Raw genomic sequence first — 16,176 nt, forward strand, 5'->3', positions numbered from 1 at the left:
GGAGATACCTCAAAAAGATAAAAATAGAAATACCATTTGATCCAGCAATAGCATTATTAGGCATCTACCCAAAAGAGCGTAAGACATTATATAATAAAGACATCTGCACCCAAATGTTTATGGGAGCACAATTCACTATTGCAAGGACGTGGAAACAACCCAAGTGTCCGTCAATTCATGAGTGGATTATTAAAATATGGTATATGTTTACAATGGAATATTACTCAATTCTAAGAAACAACAGTGAGCTAGCACCGTTCACATTATCCTAGATTGAGCTTAAGCCCGTTATCCAAAGTGAGGTGACACAAGATCGAAAGAATGGGCTCCACATGTTCTCGCCATCAAATTGGCACTGACTGATTAACACTACAGTGCTCAAATAGTGGTGGTGTTCACCAGGGATTCGGGGATTGGGGGGTTAGACCCCCAGCTGAGGGATGTGGTGAGCATTGTGGAGGGTAAGGGCATACCACTAACCCTAGCTAGAGAGAGGCAAAGATATAAAATGCAACCAAAATGTTTGTACTTTCATATTTCCTTGAAATAAATAAATAAAATAGAAAAAATTAGCCGGGCATGGAGGCGCATGCCTGTAGTCCCAGCTACTCGGGAGGCTGAGGCAGGAGGATTGCTTGAGCCCAGGAGTTTGAGGTTGCTGCGAGCAAGGGTGACGCCACGGCACTCTAGCCTGGGCAACAGAGTGAGACTCTGACTCAAAAAAAAAAAGGTGGAATAAACATGAAGTTTGATTTATAAAGTGAGGAACTGCATTTATATATCACAATATTTCCAATTTGCCTAGGTCCTATTTGCACAAAATGGAGTACATTTGTATTTCCTTGCTTGTGGATTTGTAAATGACTCTAACAGGTACTGAATATGTAAGGTTTCCCCAGCTTTCCCACACACATTATCCCGTAGCATTGTTGGGGTTTCAGTCTTTGTGATCGTCACTTTTAATGGCTACCCTCTGGCTTCTTACTGCTGGAACTCAAATTTTATCTCATTATTTTACCCACATTGAATGTTAGTGCTAGTCAGAATAATGCATCTCAAGAGCATCCCTCAGGTATTCTCCTTTAATTATTTATGTTATTTATGCTCACTTTATACTAGGGAGGATTTAAGGTGGGCTGAAATGACACATAAAATGCAACAAGATAGAATAAATTTAAACCAAAATATAAAAGAGAAAGAGAAATAAGATTAAAGACAGAGTTGTATCAAGGATGTTCAAGGCAGGAAAAATCAGACACCCTTCTTAGCAAAACACACAGCCTGAGGGCATCTACCTCTGGGCAATTATATTTAGCATTTGCATTGGTGGGGGTGGGAGGGCTAGGTAACCTCAAAGATTAACCAGACGGGTGACCAAATGGAGTAGCCTTTTAAAGAAATAGTTATTTTTGAACCAGTAAAAAGTTAGGCAATATTTAGGTGGGAGGGCTAGGTAACCTCAAAGATTAACCAGACGGGTGACCAAATGGAGTAGCCTTTTATAAGAAATAGTAATTTTTGAACCAGTAAAAAGTTAGGCAATATTTATCATGTGGATAACTTTAGTTTTAGAATAATCGAATAACTTCAGCTGTAGTTTAGAATGGCTTTTCATCTTGGCTGAGAGGCAGGACAGAGAAAAGGGGCCGCCTCCCATCTCTGCTGCTCCCCAGCTTAACTTCTGGAGAAATTGACCTCATCTTTTTGATTCTCCATTTCCTCCTCTGTGAGATTTCAGGGCCGTCAACGTCCGCCTTAGAGTATTGTTGTGAAGATTGATCACAGATTCATTCATTCGACAAATATTTATTGAGACACATGAGGTGCAGGACCTGTCCCAGCGATGGGTGGCTACTAAGTCTCTCTCCTTAGGATGCTCACCTGCTAGTGGGGCTGGAGACAGGAGACAAGGAAACGAGGTCATATTTCAGACAGTGACACTTTCTATCAAGGGAATAATGCATGCTATGGGGCTAAAGTCAACGATGTGTGTGTGAGTGCGTGTGCACTTTGAGGATATGTTTCATCAGGGAATCCCTCTCTGAAAAAGTCCTATTTCAAAAGAGATTTGAAAGATGAAAAGAAAGATATTAGGGAAGAGCCATCTGAGCAAAGGGAACAACAACAACAAAGAGCCTCGTGTGTTAAGTAGCAGCCAGAAGAGGGGGTGGGTGATAATGGAAAGGCAGGAGATGTGAGAAGAACACAGGGACCAGTGCTCATGGCGCCGGGTCAGGACCTGAGATTTTATTCCGTGCATGAAGGGAGGCCATGGGGGGATTGCTCAGTGGAGTCCCATGATCTGATGGTGTTTTAGCCACTCTGTGCCGGGTGGACTGTAGAGGGACAAGGGGGGTGTAGGGAGGCCAGCTAGGAGGTTAGTACATATTAAGTGTTTAGTCTGATGCCCGGCACCTAAAGAGCATGCACTAAATATTAGCTATTTTGAACTGCTAGTCTGCAGCCCTTGTTTTTAGAGAAAAATAAAATAGCTAGGAGGGACAATGATCCATTTAGGGCATTCTTTATTTGACAAAATTGGTTCTTTCTGTCCTCTGTGATGGAGATGTGTTCTTCTGGCTCGCTAAGTGTGGAGCCTTTGCGACATGCCACCTTGACTAGCCTGGATCACGTTTTCCAGAATTCCTTTTCCTGAATGTTTCCTGTTAGGGGGGTGTCCCAGAGGGATTGGGGGGGGGTGGAGATTTGAGAGGCGAAGAGAAGTGGCAGCCCTCTCACAGCTGACAGATGCTGTCGCTGCTCTGCTGAGTCACCTCATTGGTGGGTGTGAGGTGGCTGACCCGTCTGAACCCGCCCTGCCCTCCCCTGGCCAGGCGTGAGTGTGTTCGGTAATATGATGAAGAGTCTGGCTTCTGCAGGCCACCCACACCGAGGTCAGAGGCAGCAAGAACTGATGTGGATTTCAGCCCATCCTCGTGGCCCAGCTCATGTTTGTGGGTTATGCACTCTTACTTTTCTCTGTTTTATGTCCATCTTTTTTTCTCAAATGCCTTCCCTTTGGACTGCAAGCTCCTGCACTAAATAGGAAGATGCATCCTTGCGGTGACAGGTTAACCAGCATCCACAGTTGGATAAGGTCAAATTCTGGCTGTATATATCTCATGAATATGAATCTCTCTATATACATATATAACTACACTTATCTATCTTATGTATATGTATCTATATATATACACACATATATGTAATTATATCCATCTGAGTGGTTCTGTTTCTCCAATTGATCCCTGATTGATACACCAAGAGTGGTATCAGATCAAAGAGAAATAAATTCAAAAGAAGTAAGACCAAATATATCCCCAATTTACACCTGAAAATCTCCAAGTGTACGTCAAAAGACTTCACCACTATCACGGTCCTGTGCACACACACAACAAGGCATTCAATCGGTATTCATGAAAGGGTGTATGATTCAGTCTTAGATAAAAGAAAATGTGGTATATACGTTCAATGGAATACTACTCAGCCTTAAAAAGGCTGACATCTTGTCATTTGCAATAACATGAGTGAAGCTGGCGGCCATTATGCTAAGTGAAATAAGCCAAGCCCAGAAAGACAAATGCTACCCATTCTCACTCATGCACGGAATCTGCAAAAGTTGAAATCATGAAAACAGAGAGTAGAATGGCAGTTACCAAGGACTCGGGGCAAGGTTGGGGGCAAGGGGAGATGTTGGTCAAAGAGTAGGAAGTTTCAGCCAGACAGAAGGAACACATTCGGGAGATCTAGTGTACAACATAGTAACTACAGTTAATAATAAATGGATACAAGGGAGCAGATTTTAAGTGTTCTCATCACAAAAATGATAAATATATGGGTGATGGAGATTTTAATTAGCTTGATTTAAACATTTCACAATGTATACTCCATCAAAACATCACATTGTACACTATGAACTTGTATACAATTTTCCTTTGTCAATTAGACAAGCAACAAAAGAATGCATGGGTCAGCTCTAATTCCCTTGGCAGGTTACAACTGAGGTTCTCTGTCAACTTCACCAGAGTCTATCCAAGGGCTCTTCCCGTGGCTTATCCTAACCAGAAACATGCCGGAAAACTAGTGCTGGGGAATGTGGTTCAGCCTAATTGAGAAGATACAACTTGTTCCTCTTCTTAGAGCAAAGGTGAAGAGCAATTGAAGTTATTAATCATCTGCTAGTTTCCTGGTTGTTCATTCTAGGAGGTGGTGGATCATAACAACTGGCCATGAGAGATCAGCCATGTCTTAAGCCCAACCACAGCTCTTGTAAAACTTTGAACTCAGAAACCCACATTTGCAATTTGTTAAGCAAGTCACGAGAGCACAATGTTGATGGATTGCACAGCAAACTAATAGATCTACAATTTAAGGAGCATAGAGTTTTGCTTCTTTTGAAAATAGAATAAACTGTACTCTGATTCCAGTCAGAAGGGGCCATATTTGAAAAACCAATAAAGGTTAACAAGTCTGCAAACACTGAAATTCATTATTCTGTGAGGTTCTTAAATAGCTTTGTTGACAAAAATATCATTGGTTGTTTTATTCACCGTAGGTTTCAAAATCAACTCAAGAAGGTTATTGCCGTTCCCTAGTCAGAAAGTAACCTGAGCTATACAATGCTTAAGGCAATTTATTTAGTTTATAGCCCAAAAGTGAGGATCCTAGGCACCAATATGAAAAACCATCTTCATTGCCAATTTCACAGCTCTTCTTCCACGCTCATTTTTTGGTGAAAGAGCCTGAATGTTCTTGGGGTTGTGAGGTACCAAGCCCAGGCTTGAATCTTGAATCAAGCCTGTTTGGAAGGTTCTGGAAAAGTTATTCCTCTGGTTGTTCAAAAAAGAAAGCCATTGGAGGAAAAGATCTTTTTTTGTTTCTCCTATATTACCTCTTTCAATCTCTGCCAGCCCCTGCATCATGATGCTCATAGCTGCATCAATCATCTTGGAGCCATGAAAATGGCAGCTGCCATATTGGGGTTGGCAGAGCAGAGGAGTGGAAAGAGTTTTAGCCTTGTTGAGATGGTTGGACAGCTGACCTAGTCATGGGATGCTCACCTACAGACTCTGTGCTCTGTGAGATACCTAAATGTCTTTATGTTTAAGCCTCTGCAAACTGGGCTTTCTGTTACTTGCCAACCAAAGCTATTCCTAACTGATAGAATCCCTTTCACCTCACTTTCTGGATTTATGCCCTGGACAACTGCATTGCAGAATTTGACCTCACCAGGTCTGAAAGCTGGGCTCAGATCTTTCTAGAGTTTGCTTCTTTATCTGCTTTTTTGTTTTTCATAATAAAGTTATATCAAGTTCTATATTTGATACACAATATACTTGACGTATATGGAAATCATATTTGTCATATAGGGAAGCAATCACTCCATTCTTTAGTGATGCCAAGATACTTATCATCGGACTTGCCACTTAACCTATCAGTTCCCAACAAATAATAACTTCTTCCATGGAATAACTATGACAAATAAAGCTTAAATGGTCATGAGACAAGACATAAGATATAAGATATAGCCATGCCAAATTTGCATTAGCAAGGGAATGACCTTAGAAAGATAAGTTACATCAAGTTTTTCAGGAATTATAATAAATTAAAACCAATAAAACAAGAAAAAATATCATATGAACCAGGCAAATTCCCAAGGTTGAAAAAGATAAGACTTGCCAATTTATCCCAATCTTTGTAAGAATTTCACAGTTCATTTTCTGACAGCTGGCACAATAAAAATTTAAAATTCTGAATAGGAAGGAGAAGGTTGTTGCCATCTGTGGCCATTACCTGATCGCTTTGATTTCAACTGTCAGAGATAAAGGCATGGGGCATATATTTTTTGTTTTTAATTTTTAAAAAGTGGTTTATTATAGGGCATTTCAAACACACAGAAGAGTGCACAAAACAATATAACATACATCCATGTACTCATTGCTGATAGTTGACAAACGTTAAAATTTTGCCATTGGCTTTAGATGTTTTGCAAATAAAAATTTATAGATATTCGAAAGCCCAACATCATCCTGTCTGATTATTGTTTTCATTTGCTTTTTGTGGGGCATGTCTCTGCAAAATTAGACCACCTGTGCCTCTAAAACTTTATCCATATTTGGGACTGCCGTGTAGAAGTCTGTCTTCAAAACATATTTTGGTTAGTAGAGTTAACCAGTGATGCTGCTTGGTCTATGTAATTCTCATTGCTCCCTTCTAAGCTTAATAATCCACATTATGCATGGCCACTCAAATCTTTGAGACCATACCTTTCTCCCTATGTCCTAGCAACCTTTTGATTAACTGTGGATCTTGTAAGTCTCAGAGATATATTCAGTGTCTTGAAGCAGTGCTTAAGACAACCCTCAGGGCTAGTCTCTTTGGAAGGATATGGTTTTAAATATCAATATGGCAACCTGCTTCCCAGACCCAGGCTGCTGCCTTGCACCATCAAGCCTTCTCCTCAGCCCTCTTCATCCTACTTCACTCAAGAAAGGGGATCTGGGTGAGTGATGATGTCAGGACCCACTCATGACCTTGAAGATCACCTTGTCCACACCTCATACACCCACCTGCCAGGAGCTCCTTCCACACCCTGTCTCCTTCCTGAGTCCTCTTGGCTGATGTCCCTAGGGCTGTCCTCTGCCTCCTTCCTGCCTTGTGCCTACAGTGGACTCACATTTCACTACATCTCTTTGATTCTCAACTTGAATTTTACTTTCTCAGCTCTCTTTTCTACTCCCAGTCCCAGCTCTCGTAACTCCTGTCCTTGGTACAGTCCTAATATATAATATAACTTTACCAGAAGGAGAACTTGAACTTTACAAGCTTACCAGGGGATAAGGACTATAGTTTTCCCATGATAGAAGCTGCCGGTGAGGAATATTCTGCTACTGCCTTTATGAGATTCTATTCTAATGAGTCCTGATATGTAAGAACTGACTTCCGCTTAGAAACTCAAAATCAGTGCTTTCCACATTCTGAATCTACTAATCCAACTGGACATCTTTAAATTGAAATTCTTTTAGACCAGCCTGGCAAAAGAGCAGGATCTACCCTGAATCTCCACCTCCATTATTTGGTATCATTGATAGGTGTCTTTCACTGTAACTCAACCCAACAGCACATACTTAGATTTAACAGAGGAAGGGACACCTTGTTTCAGGACACTTTACACTGGAGGCAAATTATAGACTACAGTCTATGGTGTATCAAAAGCTGCCCCTGCCGGGCGTGGTGGCTCACGCCTGTAATCCTAGCACTTTGGGAGGCCGAGGCGGGCGGATTGCTCAAGGTCAGGAGTTCGAAACCAGCCTGAGCGAGACCCTGTCTCTACCAAAAATAGAAATAAGTTAATTGACCAACTAAAGATATATATACAAAAAATTAGCCGGGCATGGTGGTGCATGCCTGTAGTCCCAGCTACTCGGGAGGCTGAGGCAGTAGGATCGCTGAGCCCCGGAGATTGAGGTTGCTGTGAGCCAGGCTGACGCCACGGCACTCACTCTAGCCTGGGCAACAAAGTGAGACTCTGTCTCAAAAAAAAAAAAAAAAAAAAAAAAAGCTGCCCCTGGTGGCAAGTGGTACTTCTTCTGCCCAGCTGTCTTGGCGCTGAGCTTGCTCAGTCCAAATAGGAAGGAGACAGGCAAAGTTTGGGGGCCAGTGAGGAAGGAGACAGCCATTCTTCATATTAGGGTAACAAATTTGTCCCAATTCACCCAGGACTTTCCTGGTTTTAGTGCTGAACATTTGTCTCTTATCCTGGGAAATCCATCAATTCTGAGCAGATCAGAGCAGTTGATCATCCCACTTTGTATAAAAGAGGAATTTTTAAGATATCACTGAAGGTATCTTATAAAGAAAAGGAATCTTCAAAATTGGAAAAGGTTTGCAAGGCCCATGTTCTCCAGACATTGCATAATGTAATGAAAGCATATAGACAGGGGGCATAAGCAATTGTGGGAGGGGCATAGTAAGAGAATGAATATTTACACTGAGAACTAAAGGATGGCTCAAAGTTATGAAGGCCAGGGCCAAGAGTGGGGAGTTGGGGGGTGGGCACCCAAATTTATGGGGAGAGGGTAAAAAACAGAACCCTCCCTCTAAATATATACAACTATTTTGTACCCATAAAAATTAAATATAATTTTAACAAAAACAGAGCCTTGTGGCAGGTTACTGGAGACTTCTATTCTGACATTAACTATTACATTCTGCTCCGTTAACTAAAGTGAACTTGGTTAAGGTTATTAGCACCAAAAGAACACAATAAAATCTATGCTACATCTCCTGTTGGGATAACAGATACTTGATCTTTCAGTTCCTTGATTTTCCAGACCAGCGATCCTATGCAGAGGAAACTGACATTTGTTTTGCATGATTCTAGGTGATCCTATTCTAATTCCCAGTGACTGCCAATTTCTCTACAAAAGCTTATGAAGAATTTTTATGCAATGAATGGATTACTTTTAATTAACTCATTCTGGAATTTTGCCAGGGAGCAAATTTCTATTTTGAAGAATCCACATTTCTCCCACTTAAAAAAATCAGGCCAGTGTCTTCCCATTCTTCCCATCTTCATAACTTCCCAGGGAAGAAACCGAGTCTTCAGTTACATCTGCACCTGACATTAGCTTTGGAGGCTTCGCTCTATCAGGCTCAGGCCCCTTAAATTCGTTAACTCCAGCAAGGAGCTCTCTAACTAGATTTCTTCCTACCTGGGGCTCTACATATTTCATATGCATGCTTAGTCTAGCCTTCCTTATTTGAAGATAATTTTCCTAATGGAGAAGAAAGGATCAAAAAGAAGTTGAATAGCATTTTCCTGTCATCTGTTAATATAATAGCATTCTTCCCCATAAGTAGTCTGATGAAACGTGATTAAAACAAACTTTGAATTCATTTGAATGACTTTTATATTTTTGGGTATATGTTTTCACTTTTCAGCTCTTTTTTAAATCTGGGCTTAGATTTGCCCCAGAAATTGAACAAAGAAAAATGAAAATGTGTTATTAAGGAAATAAAAGAAATTACTCATAAATTTTATGGAAATTAATTCTTTGTGGATTGCTATTTATTGTGTACATATATATCAAACCAAAACAAATGGCTTAAAGATGAAGAATTAAGTTAATCAACAGAATGCTTTTTTCTCCTACATTTTGCCTGTTGCCGAGTTGCATGGTTTGGCTACACAGGGCAGGCTGCCTGTAGTTAGTCTCCTGACCATTGCTCAGACAGCTTACAGACAACAGATCAAACTGCTGAAAAAGGTACTACTTCAGAAGCAACTTTCTAATTTTCCCTGCTTCCAGATAGTTCTCTAGCCAATGCCAGTGTGCATTTATTTCTCAATTAAGTGAACTCGACTTGATTCATTGGAGCAATGACTATAAATAAGGCCATGTTTTCAGTATTATGTGTAAATAGCATGAAGTAGATCAGGCTTCCTACCTTGAGATTCTTACCCTTCTACAAGGGAACTGCAACATGTACACAGACAGCTTGCAGTGTGGTAGAATATGAGTAGTTCCATAAGACAAGGGTAAAGTGAGAGGAACGATTATTTAGCCTGACAGAGCAAGCACAATTTGAGCAGTCCTTGCCTTAGGTGGCCTGGTAGAGTGTTGACAGTGAGGGTTGGGGGCAGGGCATTCCTGATAGGAGGTGCAGGGTGGCTAAAGGCATAGAGGTAGAAAGCTGCAAGAGTGTTTGAGTATGCTGAGAAGTCTAGTGTGTTGGAAGCTTCTATGAACAGGGTTTGCAGAACTTAGGGGTGTGTGGTCCCACTGCTGTCTTCTCGTTCTTCTACAAGGGAGGCTGTAGGCCAACAGCAGCAGCATCACCTGGGAGCTAGTTAGAAATGCAGAGTCTCAGGCTCCACTCCACATCGAGTAAATTCAAATCTGCAATTTAACAAGCCCCCGGGTGATTTGCATGTACAGTATGGATTGAAAAGCACTTCCTAGATGTCATCTGCATGGTCTTTCATTTAATGTTCCTGGAGTCATGTTGAAAGCACACTATTTTAGTTCTACTGGTAGTCACTTCTAAGTCTTTAAAGAACGTATTTAAAACACAAATTTCCTGAAGTTTCAACTTCAATAATGCAACAGTCACTATCAACTACTCCTTGTCGGAAGAATGGAGCCTCTTTCCTTTCTTTTACCTCCCCTAGCCTCCTGCCTCTGCTGTACCTATCAGGGTTTTAGAAATCTTGGTCTTGTTCTATTATTATAATTACTTTATTGTTTCTTTCAATAATTTTATCACTTGCATTGTTTTTGTAATCACATTTACTCCAATTATTTAGACATGATTTATATGTTATTAATTTAGTTCTACTATGGCCTGAATGTTTGTGTCCCCCCCAAAAAAATCCACATGCTGAAACTCTAATCCCCAATGTGATGATGGTTGTAGGAGGTGGGGCCTTTGGGAGTGACTAGGTCATGAAAGTGGGTCCCTTATGGATGTCCTTATGAGGGGCTGAAGAGTCCAGAGTTCTCCCCTTCCACCATGTGAGGACACACCAGGAAGGGGCCCTCACCACACACTGGCTGCTGTCACCTTGATCGTGAACTTCCCGACTTCCAGAACTGTGAGAAGTAAGTTTCTGCGGTTTATAAACCACCCAGCCTGGGGAATTTTGTTATAGTAGCCAGAATGGGCTAAGACAAGCTCCCCTAGGCAAGTTCTTTGCACCCTCACGACCCTATTTATCAGCCGTGCATGCTTCATCCCTCTCTCCCTGGCTCATTACCCACCTGAGGAGATTTGTAAGGACAAGTACATTGGTTATATACCCTCCATGTTGGTATGCGGCTGCATCCTTCCACCTGGAAATAGCAGCTTTGCACGCAGGAGCATTCTTGTGTCTCAACATTTTCCTCTCAAAATTTTCTAAACATTTCTTAGTATTTTCTGGCATTTAACATTAAAAAAAAACATTTGAAGTTGGACCCATTGCTTTTTCTTTGGAGGTGACGTGTTCATTCTATCTAGATGACAGTAGGGTTTTTTGTTCTTGAAATAATATTGTCACCATGATATGACAAGTATCTAGAATATGCTAACATATGAATATAGTACATGACTGGAATATCACTAGTCTGTTTCTTTTGGTTAATTTTGCCCAACAATTGGTGAATTCTTTTAATTCAGACCTTTCCTAAACTCTAGAAATTTTTCTTGTCATATATCTTTGAAAATGTTTTTGTTTCTTTTATTTTGTCCTCTTTTTCAAGAATGCTGATTATCCATATTATTGAATCTCCACTGCCTACCCTTCATCTAATAATATAATTTCCATTGTGTCCTTCTCTTTATTCTCTTTCTCTGGATTATGGATGATTTTTATCAAAATAATCTATATCATATAATTCAATTTTGGCAGCTCTGATTATTTTTATTTTTGCTCCTAATTCCTGCTATAAATGCTGAAGTGAAACTGTATCTATATTACCTTTTCTTTAAACGTTCCATAACACTTTTATTCTTAACCTACTATCTTGTCATCTTGTTTCCACTTTTAAAAAAATCCTAAGTAGGCAAAGTGTAAACATTTTGCGGTTCCTTACGGTAAATGTTTCAGTGATTCCTCCTTTGTTGTTTGCGTAGCTTGTTCATTTCTTTCTTTAATGTTTTATATACAAGCAGCCCTCGGGTTACTGACTTATGACCTGACTTATGGGTTCTGTACTTATGAATGGGCCCCCAAGGCTCCCAATAAGGATAATTTATAATTAAATAATTACATCATTAATTTGGGAACTAGTTTGTTCCTTGGATGTAAACAAATTCACATGGCATAAGTGGGCTCCTCGGCCCAGCATCTTTATGCTCACTGCTAGTGTCATAGCTAGATAGAGAAGCAGCTGACAGAAACACAAGCACACGAAGAATCGAAAGGTCCAGAGCCAAGAAAGCTCATCACCAAAGAATGATCTGAAGCCTTTCGTCTCACTGAAGCAGGATTTGTTAAGCTTCAGGACCAAGATCCTAACATTGAGCAGTTTACAAAGATTTACTGCCCAGTTGGTGAGAATATCAGCTGCCACAAGGCCATTTATGATGACAAAAAAAAAAAAAAAGAAAGAAAGAAAAAGGCTGTGTAGACAACCCTCGATACCTCTTTCCAGAAATTGGCTTCAGCGGTCAGCTCCATCCTCTACAACAGAATCAAATCCTGATTCCCCGGCACCCACTTCATCCTCTCCAGCACCGTCTCCACCATCATCTTCCCATTAATGGCAGCTGCCTTCTTGCCTCAGAAATGCCCCTTTGCAGTGAGCAAGACATTGACACATCAGGTGTTAATCTTTAATATTCGTTTTTGAAATTTCTCCTATCCCCTATCTAAACTTCCTGCATAAGTTTGTTTTTATGTTCTGTTTGTTTGAATTAAAAGAAAGAGCACAATAGTTTCTGTGACTTATTATTACAGTACAGAGGTATTTTTACTATTATTACAGCATTGCATTGTATTATGACTACCACATATGAGCCATTATAGTATTATTGCTATTATTATTACTGTTACTGTATATGTGCTGTTCATCAGGGATCTGAGTTACACAAAAATTTAATGTAAAGATGTTCTCAAGAACGTTATCTCATCCGCAACCTGGGGACCACCTGTACTAAAGTAAGTTACATGTTGTTTTTGTTTGCCTGGCTATGTCCTGTTCCTTCACTTTGTTCAGATCAAGGCAGACAAATCATTTCCACTAAACTGAATGGTGGGACCCCCTATAAACCCTCTCTTATTTATCTGTCCTGTCCTGAGAGAGAGAGGGAAGGGACCTGAGGTCATGACATTTCCACCAAAAGAATTGACTTATATGATTTTTTTTCTTTGTGTTCATTGGAACTCCAGCCCCGTGAACAAGCTTTCTCCGTAAGCTTTTCTATTGGGATGAGCTCTGTCATGTGGACACCTGTGGTTTTGTCTCCTCTCTGCTCCTTGGGGGCTGGTGTTGTCCCTCTGATTCTGAAAGCACTCAGTTTGAAGTGAGCCCGTTACTTTAGCTAAAAGCTCTGCTTTCTGTAGTTGTTTTCACTAGTTCAAGGTGAAGACATGGCTGTCAATAGAGTGATCCCCAAAGGTCTCCTGCTTTGCTCTTTTATCAGGGCTCACCCAACATCTCTGTGAACTCCTGGCTCACTCAGCATCCATAGATACCAGAGAAGGTCTGGGCTGTGTCAGAGAAAACCTGGACCATGGGCTTCCTCGATAACCCTCCAGCACGGTCTGGGGGTGCTGTTGACACAGAAGGGCCACACAGACTTCTCCCACCACCTCTCTCTGGTCTGCACTGATGGGATCTCAGCTGGGCTTTTCTGACTCAGCGGGGCCTGCCCTCAATCCAGCAGTAACGATGAGCAGTAACTGGCTGGTACACGTGTGCTTAGTACCGTTCCCTGGTTTCTGCCCTAAGGGAATTTCAGAGCTTCCCTCCCCTTCATTGGTACCTCTCCCTGGTCACTTTGGTCAGTTTCTGCGACAGAGGCTTAGATGCTCATTTTTTATTCATTCACTCATTTCATAATTATTTGCTAAGTGCTTACTAGGTGCCAGTCACAGTGAACTGGAGTGTGCTGCGTTACGCTCACCTCTCAGCCCCACGCCCACCCTTTGCGACCCTGGGTCTTGGACCCTACAAGACACATCCTGGCAGCAGGCTCCCGCGAAGCTTTGACAACAGGGGGCGCTAGAGGGAGCCTGGATGGAGGGGAGGAAACCCATGTCTTCCATTGGGGCTGTTCCAGCAATGGTTCTACCAGATAGGGGCAGTTAGTTCCAGTTTTCCCACACTCCCAAATCAGCCTCATCACACTTCCCACCGCTGCCTCCAACACCCCCTGCCTCCCACCAGGAGGTAACAGCTCCAGCCAGCTGGCACCCCGGAGCCCCTGGGTCCCCTCGTCTAAACCCAATGGGCCCCCGTCCTAGGCACTGAGGCATCGGCACCAGCTGGGCAACGTCCTTTCCCTGGAGACCTGGGTCCCAGCGCTGCAGGACTCTGCATGCAGACTTTGGGGTTCCAGTACCCCAACTTCTTTCCTTCATTACACAGTTCTCGGTGTGGCAGTAGCTGCTTCCTGGGGTTGCTATACCTGTGCCACCTCAGCTCTGCCATCTTTGCCTTTTCGGTCCTCCAGTGCCTACTCGCCCAATTCCTTGTATTAGATTCCTTCTGCTAAAATCACTGGTGTTGGTTGTTTTCCCTACGAGACGATGGCTGATGCAAAGATACCTCAAGCCCTCACAGAGCTGCATCAGTCTAGCAAAGATTACAGACAAACAAACCAACGATCTAGCAAATGTTACGGACAAACAAACCAACGAACGCAGTGCAAGGCGGCAAGTGCTTTGGTAAAATACACAGAGTGTGCAATGGAGACACAGAAGAGGGAAACCTAACCTACACATTAGCAGAGCCAGGAACTACTTCACAGATGAAGTAGTATTTAGGACCTACCTGAGATGTGTAGGTAAGGTAGGAGTTTGTTAGGGAATGCAGGGGGAAGAAAGGGTGCTCTAGAAAAGTCCCAAGGCAAAACAGCAGGCATTTTAGTCCCAGGGGTCAGGAAAACAATGAGCAGTTGAGAGCCAGAGGTAAGAGAGCACATGGCGTGATGTGTTGTTGGTTTACACTGCGTGAGGTCGACAGGGTCAGCTGAAAAGTTTGGAAAGCTAAAAAATGCCAGGTCAGGAATGACCTCACTATAAGCCATTTTAAAAATTTAGAGGGCAATCTGGAGCCACTGAAGAGTTTTGAGCAAGGAAGTGACTTGATCAGATTTGCATTTTAAGAAGATGGATTCAATGGATTAGAAGGAGGAATGACTGGGGTCTGGGAGACCAAGTAGGAAGTTGCTCCATTTATCCAAGCAAGACAGGTTTGTAGCCTGAATTGTGGGGATAGAGGAAAGAAGATAGGTTTGGGAGACAAAAGAAGTTAGGAACAACAGGATTTAGGTATTGTTTGGGTGAGGTAGGTCAGGCAGAGAGAAGAATCAGGGATTCATTCATTCAGTAACTACACACACGTATCAGGAAGTGGCACATATACATCAATTAACAGAGGACACTCAGATTTTTAGTTTGGAGAATTTTTTGGTTGATACAGTGCTGTTCACTGAGAAAAGAGCATCTCTGACATCTTCGACCAGGTCCTCTTTTATAATTTATTCCTACCTCTATCAATGCTATAGCCTGGGGAACTCTAGAATAATGTTCTGCACCATTTATGCTAATTCTTAGGGCCATACGCTTTACGATTCCCAAGATATTTTTAACTTTGAATGTCATCTCTTCTCTTCAGCATATTGAACAAGAGGGGGACTAGTACACTCTTTGCGATATTTATAAAAAAAAAAATTCATTCTTACAAAGGCTTTACTGAGCAAGGAAGACATGATTGAATATTATGTAGATGAGGGTTTTACATCATTCATACCACAACCAACAACGTTAAAATCCCTGGTTAGATGGTTCAGTTCTACAAAACCTCAGTTAGATGACAGCAACGTTAAAGGGGTCTTTAGTCCTTACCTCTCCTTCCTCTCCTCCTTCCACAGTGCTCATCCTTCTAGATCCCACACAGCTCCCCCCAGGAAGGACAAAATCTCACTCTTCCCTTTATTAAGAGAAATTTTACCTGTGTCAACTTCTTCCCCAACATTTGCAAAACCAACCCCATCACGGTGGTGCTCAAGAAAACAGGGAGGGAATTTTAATGAAAAGGAGCCATCCTCCTTAAAAGACATGTGCAGTGATAAATAACTATTTTCCCCAAAGTTACACAAGAATGCCAAGAGGAACAAAGGATGTGGTGAGGATGATGGTGAGCATGAAGGGCCTATGGGAAACCCAAGTGGAGACATCACTGTGGACTTGGGTGTGAGACCTAAAACCCAGGAAAGAGATCTAAACTGGCAAAGTGACTTAGATTAGTGATGTATACCATTAATATAAAGATGGTCATTGGAACCCTGATATACCATTCTTACATAATATCCTCCACTCCTCCCCCACATTTAAAATCCCATAGGGTAGAGATGCAATATATTTTTCACCATTTGTCCCATCTTCTTCCTGGACACAGAAGTAAACTATAATTGCAGTCATACGTGGCCACTTGGCTGAGTCTGCCAATGGTGTTTGAGCTAATA

General features: G+C 41.8%; 1 long non-coding RNA gene across 1 annotated transcript in view; it reads right to left on the reverse strand.

The window, feature by feature from the left end:
• The window catches only part of LOC142861854 (uncharacterized), a 47,110-nt gene extending 34,839 nt beyond the window's left edge, over positions 1 to 12,271 (reverse strand). The window contains exon 1 of the long non-coding RNA XR_012912962.1: positions 12,128 to 12,271. This is a non-coding gene — a long non-coding RNA (uncharacterized LOC142861854). The remainder of the gene's footprint in view (positions 1 to 12,127) is intronic.
• Between the last annotated feature and the right edge of the window lie 3,905 nt (positions 12,272 to 16,176).

This window comes from Microcebus murinus, chromosome 18 (genome assembly GCF_040939455.1).
Source record: "Microcebus murinus isolate Inina chromosome 18, M.murinus_Inina_mat1.0, whole genome shotgun sequence".
Taxonomy (NCBI): Eukaryota; Metazoa; Chordata; class Mammalia; order Primates; family Cheirogaleidae; genus Microcebus; species Microcebus murinus.